The sequence below is a fragment of the Equus caballus genome, chromosome 7 (genome assembly GCF_041296265.1).
Source record: "Equus caballus isolate H_3958 breed thoroughbred chromosome 7, TB-T2T, whole genome shotgun sequence".
NCBI classification, from domain to species: Eukaryota; Metazoa; Chordata; class Mammalia; order Perissodactyla; family Equidae; genus Equus; species Equus caballus.
The window spans coordinates 87,959,145-87,972,481 of NC_091690.1; the positions used below are offsets into that span (position 1 = coordinate 87,959,145).

Sequence of the window (13,337 nt, forward strand, 5' to 3'; positions counted from 1 at the left end):
TTTCCCCACAGAGCCTTTCTGCCTGACGCCCTCCTCGAAAGATTTTAGGGTACCTCTTTAATAGTTAATCTTGCTCAAAGAGGAAGGCCTCTTCCCTCAAGTCAACTCAACACCCACTGTTCAAAATAAAAACATCACTGCAACCCCAACTTCCTCAGGCTGATGCAGGGAGAGAACGACCACAGGCTCCCTCTCCCACGTCCTTCATCTCCAGACCTTCCTCCTCGCTGAGCTTCTCCTTCCTCATTGCCCTCCCCAATCCCTGCTCCCCCCCCCGAAAAAAAAAAATTCCACAGCTGGAGAATCTCGTTTTTAAAGCCAAACCATTTACTGAGGAAAATAAGTACGTGCTTTTTCCTTCAATTATTTATTGTTCCGCCGTCACTCAGGAAGAGTGGAGCAAGTATTTTTAATCTCACCGCCCTCCCAGAAAGATGATGCGCTAAATACACACTGAAATAATACTGTCTTGCCGAAGCAAGTGGATTCGCGGCAAAAAGGCAACCGGGGGGAAGGCAGGAGAAAAAGGATCCCGAGCCCCCAAAGCGGGAGACGGGACAAGGAGGTGAAGGGGGGCATAACTGAGAAGCGCAGCACACACAGTCGCCAGAACCTAACAACTCGACCGGGGAACAGGACCGGCCGCGGAGCTCCAGCCCGGTCCTCTCAGACAGGCGGCTGGCCTCCCCTCCCCCTCTGGGGCAAAACTAACTCCCAGACGCCCCCCACCCCGACCGGGGGGGCCTGCTGGGGGCGCGGGCCCCTGGCACCTTCGGCGGGGCAGTCGGCAACGGCTCGGAGGGAAGCAAGGCCCGGAGGGAGGTGAGTCGGGCCAGGGCAGCGCCAAGAGTACGGGATGGAGGGTCAGAGGCGGGCACCCGGGGGGCTGGGGGCCACGGCGAGGGACCCTCCCATCCTGAGATCCCCGGGGCCCCTCGCCGGCCTTGCAGAGCAGGGTCCCAGGTACCGACCCCGCCGCACCTACCGCTCCTCACCTCACGCTGCCTGAGCCTCTGCCTCCACCACAGTCCGAGCGCCCACAGCCGCCGCGGTCCCAACCATTTTCCCCTCAGCCGCCTCAGCCGCCGCGGAGAGCTTCGGCGGACTCCGCGGCCAGCCAAGCACAGTACGTCACTTCCGGCCTGGGAGGCACCGCCTTCCGCGCCCAGGCTTCTTGCGGATTGGCTGGTGTAGACGGCCTACCTGAAGTAGTGGGCGGGGTTTGGGCGAGTCCCGTGAGGCTGCATCCCAGCTAGTTGGGGCCGGGGGCTGGGGGCCGGGTGCCCCAGGGAATGCTGAGCCGCCTCTGGATGTCTCTCCCTGCATTCCCGGACTGGGGGCGGCGGGCCTCCGGGACACCAGCTGCCACCTCTCAGGCCGCGCGTCGGAAGCGCCGCCAACCACCGAAGTACCCTATTGTTCCCGTGTCCTCTCCAGGGACTCCGCGCTCGCTTCCATCCGGGCTGCGGGTCCCAGATTCGCGGTCTTGGCCCCAGGCCGCGCCGAAATTGGTTTGTGATTGAAAGACTGAAAGGAACAGGCAAAATAAAAAATCGTCCTCTCTAACCAGCATTTACCGAGTCTCACGGTGGATCAGGTGCTGTGGGGTGTGTAATTAGTAGCCCATCGCGTGGATTGTGTAAAGCGCTTTCACATCAGTGTCTCATGTTAATTCCCCACAGCCAGATAAGGAAGATAGCCCAGTGATAACTCACAGCCAGACGGCTCTTTTACATTACAAAATATCTTCACACGCAATATCCATAATAATACCTTCCTCATGAGAATTGAATGAGATTATGCTTGTAAAGCGTTTAGCCCTCAAATGTTAGAGTTAAAAAATTACATAACGATGTTAAGCAGATAGGAAAATTATCCCCATTTACAGATGGTGAAGCTGCGGGCATGATTCAAACTCATTTTTGACTCCAATCCGCAGCATTTTACAACAGATTGTCCCTTAAACAGTAAGAGAAGAGGGTCCGATCCTTCCAGACTAATGTGGGAGACTGATTTGGGCTACAATTCTCAGTGAAAAAAAATTTTGTGTGTGTAATTGTAAGAAGACTAAGAGAAGTAGAAACTTACCTACAACAAATAATAGGAAAGAAATCTGATTTTTCTTTCTTTTTTTTTTGGAGGGAGGATGTGAAGTGGAGGTAGCCCTCTAATCACTGTAATAAACATGCCTACACCTCCCAGGAGATGAGGAGACTGGATAGAGTTGCTATCCTATGGAGAAATCTAGAAGCAACTGTATGATTATTCCTTGTGGCTGTGGCTGCCAACTCTTGTCTGCCCACCCTTCCTACTCCTAGCTTTTCGCCAGCTTCCCTTCTCTCCCCCATACGCACACTTCCAGACAGGGTTTACACACCCTAGAAGAATGTCCCTTAGGAATCCGCTTAGTTCTACAGCATTGTTCTGCTTTATCTCCTGATCAAAGGAGGAATTTCTAGAATTGGCAGCACTTTCAAATGATTAAAAGAGGAGGGGAAAAAGATTTATCTCAGGGTTGGTTTCCTAACTCCTGGCCCGGAACTGAGTGTGCCTTCGGAAAAGAAGGAAGAAGCTTTGAGAGAACACCGTGTCTTGAGGGAAGATTAACTGTTAACCGTTTAACTTTTTTGTATCTTATATTTTTTGTAAGAGAAAATATTTTCCCTGGGTCCTAGCAGCAGAGAGCCCTTGCTGGAGTGAGTTCCTTGTTGCAGTTCCGACTTCAGCATTTCATTACGTCTCTTGAATGACCAGAAGCTTTCCAATAAGAAGAAGAGGAAGGAAGGGAGCTTGATGGTTCTCCAGTTTCGAAAAGAGCAGCATTCACAAATTGCCAGGTGTCAAGAATCTGCACTGGTAGCCCTCCCTTAGCATATTTCATCTGTCTGACAATGGCGTGTGAAGATGCACGTGTCAACAATAGAAACACAAACTTCTAGGAGAAAGTGCATACTGGTGCTGCTGTCATTGGAACCGAAGAGAACATAGGTAGCAGCCATTTCTCCTCTTTCCGTACTTCAATATTAATCTTTCCAGTTTCAATATTAAGATTTAAAGTTAGTGGCTGGCCTGGTGGCACAGCAATTGGGTGCACACGTTCCGCTTCGGCAGCCCAGGGTTCCCCGCTTCGGATCCCTGGAGCAGACATGGCATCACTTGGCAAGCCATGCTGTGGTAAGCACCCCACATATAAAGTAGAGGAGGATGGGCACGGATGTTAGCTCAGGGCCAGTTTTCCTCGGCAAAAAGAGGAGGATTGGCAGCAGATGTTAGCTCAGGGCTAATCTTCCTCAAAACAAAACAAAAAAAAGATTAAAAGGTAAAGAAAAGAATTGAGGAGGTATTATGTTTTTAAGTGTTCCAATCCTAACCTCCCACAGAGAACTTCACAGCACCACAAATATTCCCAAACTTCTTCCAGTCCCAAATGAGAAATGGGTGACCTTGTTTTACCACAGGTAAAAATAGTGGCTGACATTTACTGAGCATTTGCTAGGGTTAGGCCCTGTTCTTAGTGTTTTACAAGTCATTGAATCTCTCCAACAACCTTACAGTAAAGTACCATTATTATATCCTCATTTTATAGCTGAGGAATTTGAGGAACAGGAGAGCATTGTCCAGAGTGTTGCCATGAGTGACACAGCTACTAAATAGTACAGCTGGGATCCAAACCCGAGTCTGACTGCACTGCCCCCAACAGGCCAAGGAGATTTTAACGACAATAAAGTAGCTGCAAAAGGCCGTTAGTAAGTAGATCTATTCCTCTCTTTCCTTTTCCAATATTCTATCCTTGCCCCAGTAAGGAGGGCTCTGCTTGATACTGTTCCACACAACTTAAAAGCTGTGGTGTCTACCTCTCAGAGATCATTACCTAAGGTAGATAACACCATCAGAGAGAAAGGACACTCAGAACATTAAATGTGTTGATGATGAAAGGATGTGCAGTTTGTAGAAGGAATAAGAAATGTTTGCCTTGTAATTCATTCAGGAAAAGAAAGAAAGAAAGAAGAAAGTACTGAGCCCCTACTTTCAATATGTCAGGCACAATGGTCTGTGCTGGGGATACAGTAGTGAACAAGACTAGGTGTCTCTGCCCTCATAGAGCTTAGAGTCCAACAGGGGAGACAAACCTTAAACACCTCATTAAACAATCATTTAATCTCAATTGTGATAAGTGCTATGAAGGAAAACCACAGGGTTCTTTGATTTAGAATGCAAGGCAGAAAGGCCTTCCCTGAGGAAGTGACATTGAGCTGAGATTCAAAGGATGAGTAGAAACTGAGTAAGGATGAGGAGCAAAGCATCCCAGGCAGAGGGAACAGTGTGTGCAGACACCGAGGGAGGAAGGAGCATGGTTCACTGAGGAACTCAAAGGCCAGTGTTGCTGTAGTCCTGGAAGCAAGGGGGAAGTGGCTTTAGATGCGGTGGTGAGGCAGGCAGATCATGCCAGGCCTGGGAGGCTGTATAAAAAATTTTGGTCTTTAACCTAAGAACGAGGAGAAAGATTTTAAGCTCCAAATGATCCAAGTTGCATTTTTAAAAGGTTTCTTGGGGTTGGGTAGAGAATGGGTTAGAGAGGGGCCATAGATGATTGGATGGCCCAGTTTGGAGGTTATTGCAACAATGTAGGGAAGTGATGATGGTAGCTTGAACTTTGCATAAGTCAGTAAATATAAAGCTGAGCCAGGGTTCCTTCTTCAGAGAGAGTCAAGTAGGGGAAAGAAACTTAGAAACAAGTATGATATAGTGTGCTAAGAGCATTACTAGAGATATGTCCAGGTAACTTTGGGAGCTCGGGGAAAGAAGAGAGAAGGATGGAAGGTAGATTAGTTATCTATTGCTACAGATCAAATTACTCCAATACTTAGCAACAAAAATTTACTATCTCAGTTTCTTTGGGCAGGAACCCAGGTGCGGTTTAGGTGGGTACTTCTGCTAAAGGTTTCTCATGAGGTTGCAGTCAAGCTCTCTGCTGCCAGTCTCATCTAAAGGCTGAAATGGGGAGACATCCACTTCCAAGTTCACTCCCATGGTTGTTAGAAGATCTTGAAACATGGGCCTCTCCACAGGACTGCCTCACAACATGGCAGCTAGCTTCCCTCACATGAGTGACCAAGAAAGAGCAAGAGAGAACAAGAGTATGTAAGAGAAGCACTCCTGGACAGAAGCCACAGTCTTTTGTAACCTAATCTCAGAAGTGATGTCACATCACTTTTGCTGTACTCTGTTCAATAGAAGTGAGGCAGTAAGTCCAGTCCATGTTGAACAGGAGGAGAATACACAAAGGTGAGGAATATACAAGACTTGAATACCAGGAGGTGAAGGTCACTGGGGGCCATTGTAGAGGCTGACTACTCGAGAAGGTTTCACAGAGGATGCAGCACTTGAAGTGGCTATATTGGAGTTTTTCAGAAGCATCTCAGGAGGAAGGGCATTCCAGGCAAAGAAAAGGGCATGAATAAAAATACAGAAATATGAAAGAACTTCATGTGTTCAGAGGTCTGCTGTTGGCCATTCCATGACCAAGTGAGGGGGACTTAGGGAATATCACAGATTCAACTGAGGAAACTTTGAAGAGGAGGTGAAATGCCATTGGTCGAAAGATGATAAATTTACTTCTTTGAATTCTACCAATGTACTTGCATCTTTGTGAAAAAATATATATATACAAGGATATTCATTGAAGCATCATTGTATTAGTTTGCTAGAGCTGCCATAACAAAGTACCACAAACTGAGTGGCTTAAACAATAAATTTATTGTCTCACAGTTCTGGAGCCTAGCTGAGATCAAGGTGGCGGCAAGGTTGGTTTCTTCTGAGAGCTATGAGGGAAGTGTCTTTTCCAGGCCTGTCTCCTTGGCTTGTAGATGGCTGTTTTCTCCCCGTGTCTTCATATCATCTTCCCTCCTAAGTGTCTCTGTCCAAATTTCCTCTTCTTATAAGGACTCCAGTCATATTGGATTGGGGTCCACTCTAAAGACCTGATTTTAACTTGATTATCTCCATAACGACCCTCTCTCTAAATAAGATTACACTCTGAGATACTGAGGGTTAGGACTTCAACATATGAATTTTTGGAGTAACACAATTCAACCCTTAATAATCATATAGTAGGAAAAGAGTGAAAACAATGTAAATTTTAATCAATAGGGGATGAGTAAATAGGTTATGGCATGTCATAAAATAGGAAATGTAATACTATGTAGCTGTTAAAAAGATGTACTGATAAGGAAAAATCTCCAATATGGAACAATCTCCAATATATTCTGTTAAAGGAAAAAACCAAGTTGCCAAATAATCTGCGGAATTCTGGTATTTATGCTTAAAAAATGTGGTGTGTTGTAATAGCATAACATACCTCTGGAGGATACACAAGAAATTGATAGTACAGTCATGCCTTGCTTAACGATGGGACACAATCTGAAATGCATCGTTACGTGGTTTTGTCATTATGTGAACATCATAGAGTGTACTTACACAAACCTAGATGGTGTAGCCTGCTACACACCCAGGCTATATGATACTAATCTTTTTTTTTTTTTTTTTTTGAGGAAGATTAGCCCTGAGCTAACTACTGCCAGTCCTCCTGTTTTGTTTTTTTTTTGCTGAGGAAGCCTGGCCCTGAGCTAACATCCGTGCCCATCTTCCTCTACTTTTATACGTGGGACGCCTACCACAGCATGGTGTACCAAAGGGTGCCATGTCCGCACCCGGGATCCAAACCAGTGAACCCCAGTCCACCAAAGTGGAACGTGCGCAGTTAACCGCTGTGCCACCAGGCCGGCCCTATCTGATACTAATCTTATGGGACCATCATTGTATACGTGATCCATCATTGACTGAAACTTTATGTGGCACGTGACTATAGTGGCTATGTTTATAAAGAGGACCTGGGAGGCTGGGGGTCAGCAAGAGGAGCAAGACCTCCTTTTTACTACAGTATATACTCCTTTTATACAGGTTGACTTTGTTACCATGAGCACGTACGACTTTCAAGTTAAAAAATAAAGAAACATAAGAGAGCTTAGTAATTTTGTCATGAAGTTTATTTAGACTGCACTGGATGCTAATATATTTTGATTAGAAACAATGATAAAAAAAAAAAAAAGACCCAGATTTGTTTGGAAGTGGTGTAAAACAGCTCAGGAAATATCTGAGCTGTATAGACTCAGAGGGTCTGATGAAGGATGGGATCCTGATTAGTTCTCATGTTATAAACCTGTTATAAGGTTGCAGTGGGGTGTTAGTTATCAGTTCTTCAAAGACTTGTGTGCAGGATTTTCCAGCACATTCCCAATGTTGGATTCAGTTGGGTTCAATGAACATTAATTGAGATCAGCTAGGAGATGGCCTGGGTGCAAGGGAAATAAGGATGAATACAATTTTGACCCCGCTTTTGAAAAGTTTACAGTCTTCTAAACCCAAATACAGAACAGAAAAAACACAAAAAGTACACAAATAGAAAACGGCAGTACACTGTGGCGAAAGCCATGGTATAATTGTGCACCAGATGCCAACAGAAGAGCACCCAGCCCCACTGGAGGGGAGAGAGGGACAAGGAAGTCTTCCCAGAGGAAGCGGCCTGAAAAAACGAGTAGGTGTTAGGTTAGGATGGGGGATGGTGCTTCAGACAGAGGGAAAAGCCTGAGCACAGGCACAGAGGCCTCAAAATGGCTCAGGGTAATTGGAGATACATGGAATATAAATATTCCCAATAAAGCCAATTGTTTAAGTAGGTGGCTACAAGTTTTTAAAATCCGTAGAGTTTTGCAAATTTTTTCACATGAATATGTTAACAGATTTTTTGAACCCACTGTCATATGATGAGTCCTGATTTTTAATTGGAAAGTGTGGTCACTGTGGCTGATAGTGATCTCTCCATTTTCTGAAATCCTAACATCTAATTACTTATTCGGTTTGGTCTTTAATTACCCCCTATCTTAGAGTATTTTCAAATTGTTTTATAATTATAGCTTCCCTCTATCTATTGAGTTCTTACTGCTAGACGTTGCACTCAGCATTACAGATAGTGTTTTATTTAATCCGAAGCTTGAATTTTTTACCACAACTATCCTCAACTTCTCCCAGACAAGATCATAAACTCCCTGAGGGCAGAAACCAAAGTTTAGCTCTATATTTCCCATTCTCACAGCTTCCCTACCCAGTCTCTCCCCATTTTACCGCCTTATACACATAACCTCCCACTCTCCCTTTACTTTACACCTCCAGCTTCTCCCTGATTTCTCAGCTTCCTATTATAACAAAACTCAAAAGAACTGTCTACAGTTGCTGACTCTCTTTTCTCACCCCACTGGGCTTTCATCCCCTCCATATACTGAACTTTCTCCTATCGAGTCACTATTGACCCACAACTTGCCAAAGTCAGGTCAGCTCTCTGTCCTCATCCTTCTGGACCACTCAGCAGTTTGATTTGTTTGTTTGTTTTTTAAGATTTTAAGTTGTATATTTTTAGTTGTGGGTCCTTCTAGTTGTGGCATGTGGGATACCACTTCAGCATGGCTTTATGAGCGGTGCCATGACTATGCCCAGGATCCAAATCGGGCAAACCCTGGGCCGCTGAAGCAGAGCGCATGAACTTAACCACTCGACCATGGGGCTGGCCCCCAACTCAGCAGTTTTTGACATTAATGATCACTCCCTTCTGGAAGTGCTTTGTTCTCTAGGCTCCCATGACACGAGGTCCACCTTTTTCTTCTTCTATCTTCCTGCCTGTTTCTTAGTCTCTTGTCAGTTCCTTCCCCTTGATCAGACCTCCAAAGGTAGGACTGCTCCAAGACTTAGTGTTCAATTCTCTTTTCTTTGTTTATACAGTCTAACCAGGTGAGCTCATCAAGTCCCATGGTTTTAAATACTATTCCTAGGCCAATGATTCTCAAATTTATATCTCCAGCTCCTGAATTCTCCCCTGAACTCTAGACTTGTATAACTGTCTACTTGATATCTCCATTTGGATGTCTGATAGGAAGCTCAAAATTAAGATGAGTACAAATTGAGAACTCTCAATTTGTTACCCCACATCTGTTCCCCACTTCCCCATCCCCTCATCACCCCCAGAATTTATCTATCTCAATAATTGGCACCATCAACCTACTTACATAGGCCGAAAGGTCAGGTGTCATCCTTGATTCCTCTAATTTCCTCACATCCCAATTGTTAAGTCCTGCTGGCTGTACCTTCAAAATATACCCTAATGCCTAAAATGACCCTCCTCGCTATCTCACTGCGGTAATCCTTGTCCAAGCCACTGTCTAACCAGTATTCCCATACCCAGTCTTGCCCTGCTAAGTTCATCCCCCATGTGGTAATTGGAGGGATTTTATTTATTTTTATTTTTTATTTTTTGGTGAGGAATATTGGCCCTGAGCTAAGATCTGTTGCCAATCTTCCTCTTTTCTTCTTTTTTTTTTTCCCCAAAGCCCCAGTACATAGTTGTATATCCTAGTTGCAGGTCATTCTAGTTCTTCTATGTGCGATGCCATCACAGCATGACTTGGTGACGGTGCATAGGTCCATGCCCAGGATCTGAACCAGTGAACCCCGGGCTGCCAAAGAGGAGCGTGTGAACTTAACTACTCACGAGGGATTTAAAATGGTAAATCAGATCACCTTGCCCCTGGCTAAAACTCTGTAGTAGCTTCCTTTTGCACTGAGAATAAAACTTGCCTTACCTATAAAGCCTTACACTATCTGATCCCTGTTTACCTCTCCTATATGGCTCTGCCCCCAGCCCACTATGTTCCAGCAACCGTGGCCTTCTTTCTATTCCTAAACAGATAAGAACAGGTAACCTCAATTTTGCTCTAATGACTTTGCATGAGCTATTCCCTTTGCCTGGAATGCTATCCCCTTGAGTTTGGCTGGCTCTTTTTTGTCATTCAGATCTCTGCTTAAAGGTCACCTCCTGAGAGAGAACTTCCTTGACCACCCAATCTAAAATAGCCACCTGGTCCTTATGTATATAACATCACCTTAATGCTCTGTGAAGCATCAATCACTCCTGATGCTTTTAAAAATTTATTTTAGTTCATTGTTTGTCTTACACACTAGAGTGTAAGCTCAATGATTTTGTCTGTCGTGTTCACCACTCATTCCTCTGCATTTGTAGCAGTACCTGGCACGGAGCAGGAGCTTAATTGTTGAATGAATGAATGAATTTACTTCCATTTATATTTAATACCTTCTCCCCACTCAGATAAAATGACAGAGCCAAAACTCATCTCTTAAAGGGCTTCAAAATGAGCATGAATTATGTAAGGCTAGTATTATTTAAATAGAGGCCCTGCTTTGTAAACCAAGGGTGGGGAGCATTTGTACTGCCACTGAAGCATTAAAAGAGACTCAGTTGAGAGTTACTATATAAAACATAAAATTAAGTTGGAAACTTTTCAAGGAAGAAGTATCAATCATTTCCTTCATGTACTTTAAAAAATGATATCAATTTTGTGCATCATAAAAGTAAAATGTGTAGGCTATGGCTCACAAGAGGAATAGCCAACCTACTCTTCTCTCCTCCTCTCCCCTCCCTATAAATATCATAAAGAAAGAGCTGTGACAGGCACGTGAAAGAGTAGCTAAGATTTTCTGAGAGCTTACTATGTGCTAGACTCGAGATTTCATGGGTTAACTCATTTATTCTTCACAATAACCCTTTGAGGAAGGAATGATTATAATTCCCATTTTACAGATATGAAGCACAGAGAGGTTAAGTAACTTGCCTGGGTCACACAGTTAAATGGTGGAGCAGGGCAAGCTGATTCCAATGCCCAAGCTCTTAATCATACATCATGCTATCCTAGGGGATGACATTTCAATGTGTCTGAATGTTTGTCACCACTGTAGTCCTCTCTGAGAGGACTCTGTAGAGGAGGGTGAGTAAGGAAAAATACATTGGGGTGTGGAGGTAACTGTCAAACCCAATAACCCACAGGTTTTTCTTTTTTGTACCATGGACCCTCTTGGCAGTCAGGTGAAGTCTATAGACTCCTTTTTCAGAATAACGTTTTTACATACAAAGCATGTTTTTACATGCAAAGCATACATATAATTGAAAGCCAATTGCATTGAAATATAGTTCTCAAACTATTAAATCAGCATTTGCTATAGCAATATACACACTTCTTTCTTTCTTTTCTTTCTTTTTTTTTTTTTTGAGGAAGATTAGCCCTGAGCTAACTACTGCCAATCCTCCTCTTTTTGCTGAGAAAGAGCGGCTCTGAGCTAACATCCATGCCCATCTTCCTCTACTTTTTTATACATGGGACGCCTACTACAGCATGGCTTTTGCCAAGCAGTGCCATGTCTGCACCCAGGATCCGAACTGGTGAACCCTGGGCCGCTGAGAAGTGGAACATGCGAACTTAGCCGCTGCACCACTGGGCCAGCCCTACACACTTCTTTATTAATTTACTAAACAAGATCCAGTGGCAGGTCTAGTGACTACCATAATTTCATAGTAGTATGAGCATAAATGAGATTTCAAGATATTTTTAACTGCTATAACATGACAAATATCTCTTGGGATATCTGTTGGTGACAAGGTCACAGATATTGCTAATATTACTATGACTTCTTGTCCACATTAGTAATAGAAGGAATTGCTAAATTTCTGTTAGAGGTGAGTAAAAATAAAGATTTTTTTTTCCCATCCAAGTTCATAGGCCTCCTGAATTCTGTCCATGGATTTCTTGGGGGCTATTTAGGGGGTGGGGAGATCTATAGACCTCAGATTAATGTCCCTGTCAACCAAACCTAGGAGCAGTTTCTGGGTATACTGTGGTGACATAGTGTATGGACCAGAAGTGGGTAGAGAAGAGGCCCAGGCAACTGATCAGGAACTCCTAGATTCAGTGGTGTGGACTGATAATCCCTTCCCATAAGCCTGTTGATTGACAGTGGAAAATTAAATTAAAACTTGTTCTGTGATATCTGAGAATAATTCCTTAAATGTATTTCTAACATTTCCTGAAATGCAGTAAATTATTACACAAATTTTTAAATTAAAGTAAATTTGGAAAAAAACAAATACAAATGGATATGAGTCTATTTTGGCGTCTGGAGGGTCTATAGCTCTGGGACGAATGCGAGGCAGCACTTTGGGCGGGATCAGCACACTGTGATGGCAAGCCTTCCTCATTCTGCCACCCTTTACTCCCCAGTAACTTCAAAAGTGGTTAGCAGACAACAATATGGTGATCAGAGAAGAACAATTTCAAAGCATGTGTGGGACGACCCAAGGTGCCCAGAAATGTATTGAACCTTGCAGGGATGGGGGCACAGATCAGCACAATGCAGATAGTAACATAAACATGATATCATTTGTTACTAGAATCTGAACAGTCAGAGAAAATTTGAGTTATACTTGTATGGAAGCTGCATCTTAATACTACTAGGAAGGTTTATAATAATAACAATACTAGCTAACGTGAATTGAATGTTTGCTGTGTGCCAGGCACTGTTTGAAGCACTTTCCATGCGTTAACGTATTTAATTCTTAAACTTACAAGGTAAGAGCTATTAATATCTCCATTTTACAGTTGAGAAAATTGAGGTACTGAGAAGTAGAAGTGTATTTTTGACTCAAATGCTATATTGACTGTGTACTAGCTGCTGTAACAATAAATCTTGAAATCTCAGTGGCTTAACACAATAGAAAGTTATTTCCCTCTCGCATAAGCCCAATAAGAGGTTGGGTGTTGAGGGACCTAGACTGATGAACAAGTCTACTTTATTTCATGCCTTGCATCCAAGGGCACCCTAAGGTTTCTTGCACCAGCCTAGAGGTGAAATACATCCTGTTCCACTGGCCAGAACTCACTTGCCCACACCTACCTGCAAGGGAGGCTGGGAAACATAGTTGAACCGTGGGCCCAGAGGGATAGGAAACCAGTTTGCTAACTACCCAGTCTCTGTCATGCCAACAGATCAGATAACTCTATTGGTTCAAGCCAAAAGCTTCCCTTTTTTTTTTTTCAAAATGTGTTCCTTAATGAACCGAAACCCCTTTTAGATGAGCTTTAGTACATGGCTTTTTTTTTTTTTTAAGAAGGGAAAGATAATTATTTGCCTCTGTGTTAAGGATAGGGTGGTGTTACCACTCAGCAGGCTTTGAATCTTTCTGTATAATTATCATCGGAAAGCATGACTTGAGGTCAAATCTTCTTACATTCACATACTGTTTTTGGTAGCTGTCTTCCAACATTTAATTGATGTATTACCAAAAAATGTATACAGCACATAAACTATGCAGTTATCTAGAAAGTAAATTTCTTGACTAATTTATTAATTAAGGTATTCTCTTAACTAATAGAGGCTAGAAT

The 13,337-nt window shown here is 43.6% G+C and overlaps 1 protein-coding gene across 2 annotated transcripts in view; it reads right to left on the bottom strand.

Annotated features, from left to right (window-relative positions):
- PIK3C2A (phosphatidylinositol-4-phosphate 3-kinase catalytic subunit type 2 alpha) overlaps positions 1-1,151 on the bottom strand; it is a 91,117-nt gene extending 89,966 nt beyond the window's left edge. The window contains exon 1 of one of the 2 annotated variants that reach the window (XM_001504950.7): positions 996-1,151. The gene's annotated coding sequence lies outside the window, so the exon portion shown is untranslated. Of the gene's footprint in view, positions 1-985 lie in introns of both variants that reach the window. The other variant, XM_023646127.2, reaches the window with a different exon arrangement.
- Between the last annotated feature and the right edge of the window lie 12,186 nt (positions 1,152-13,337).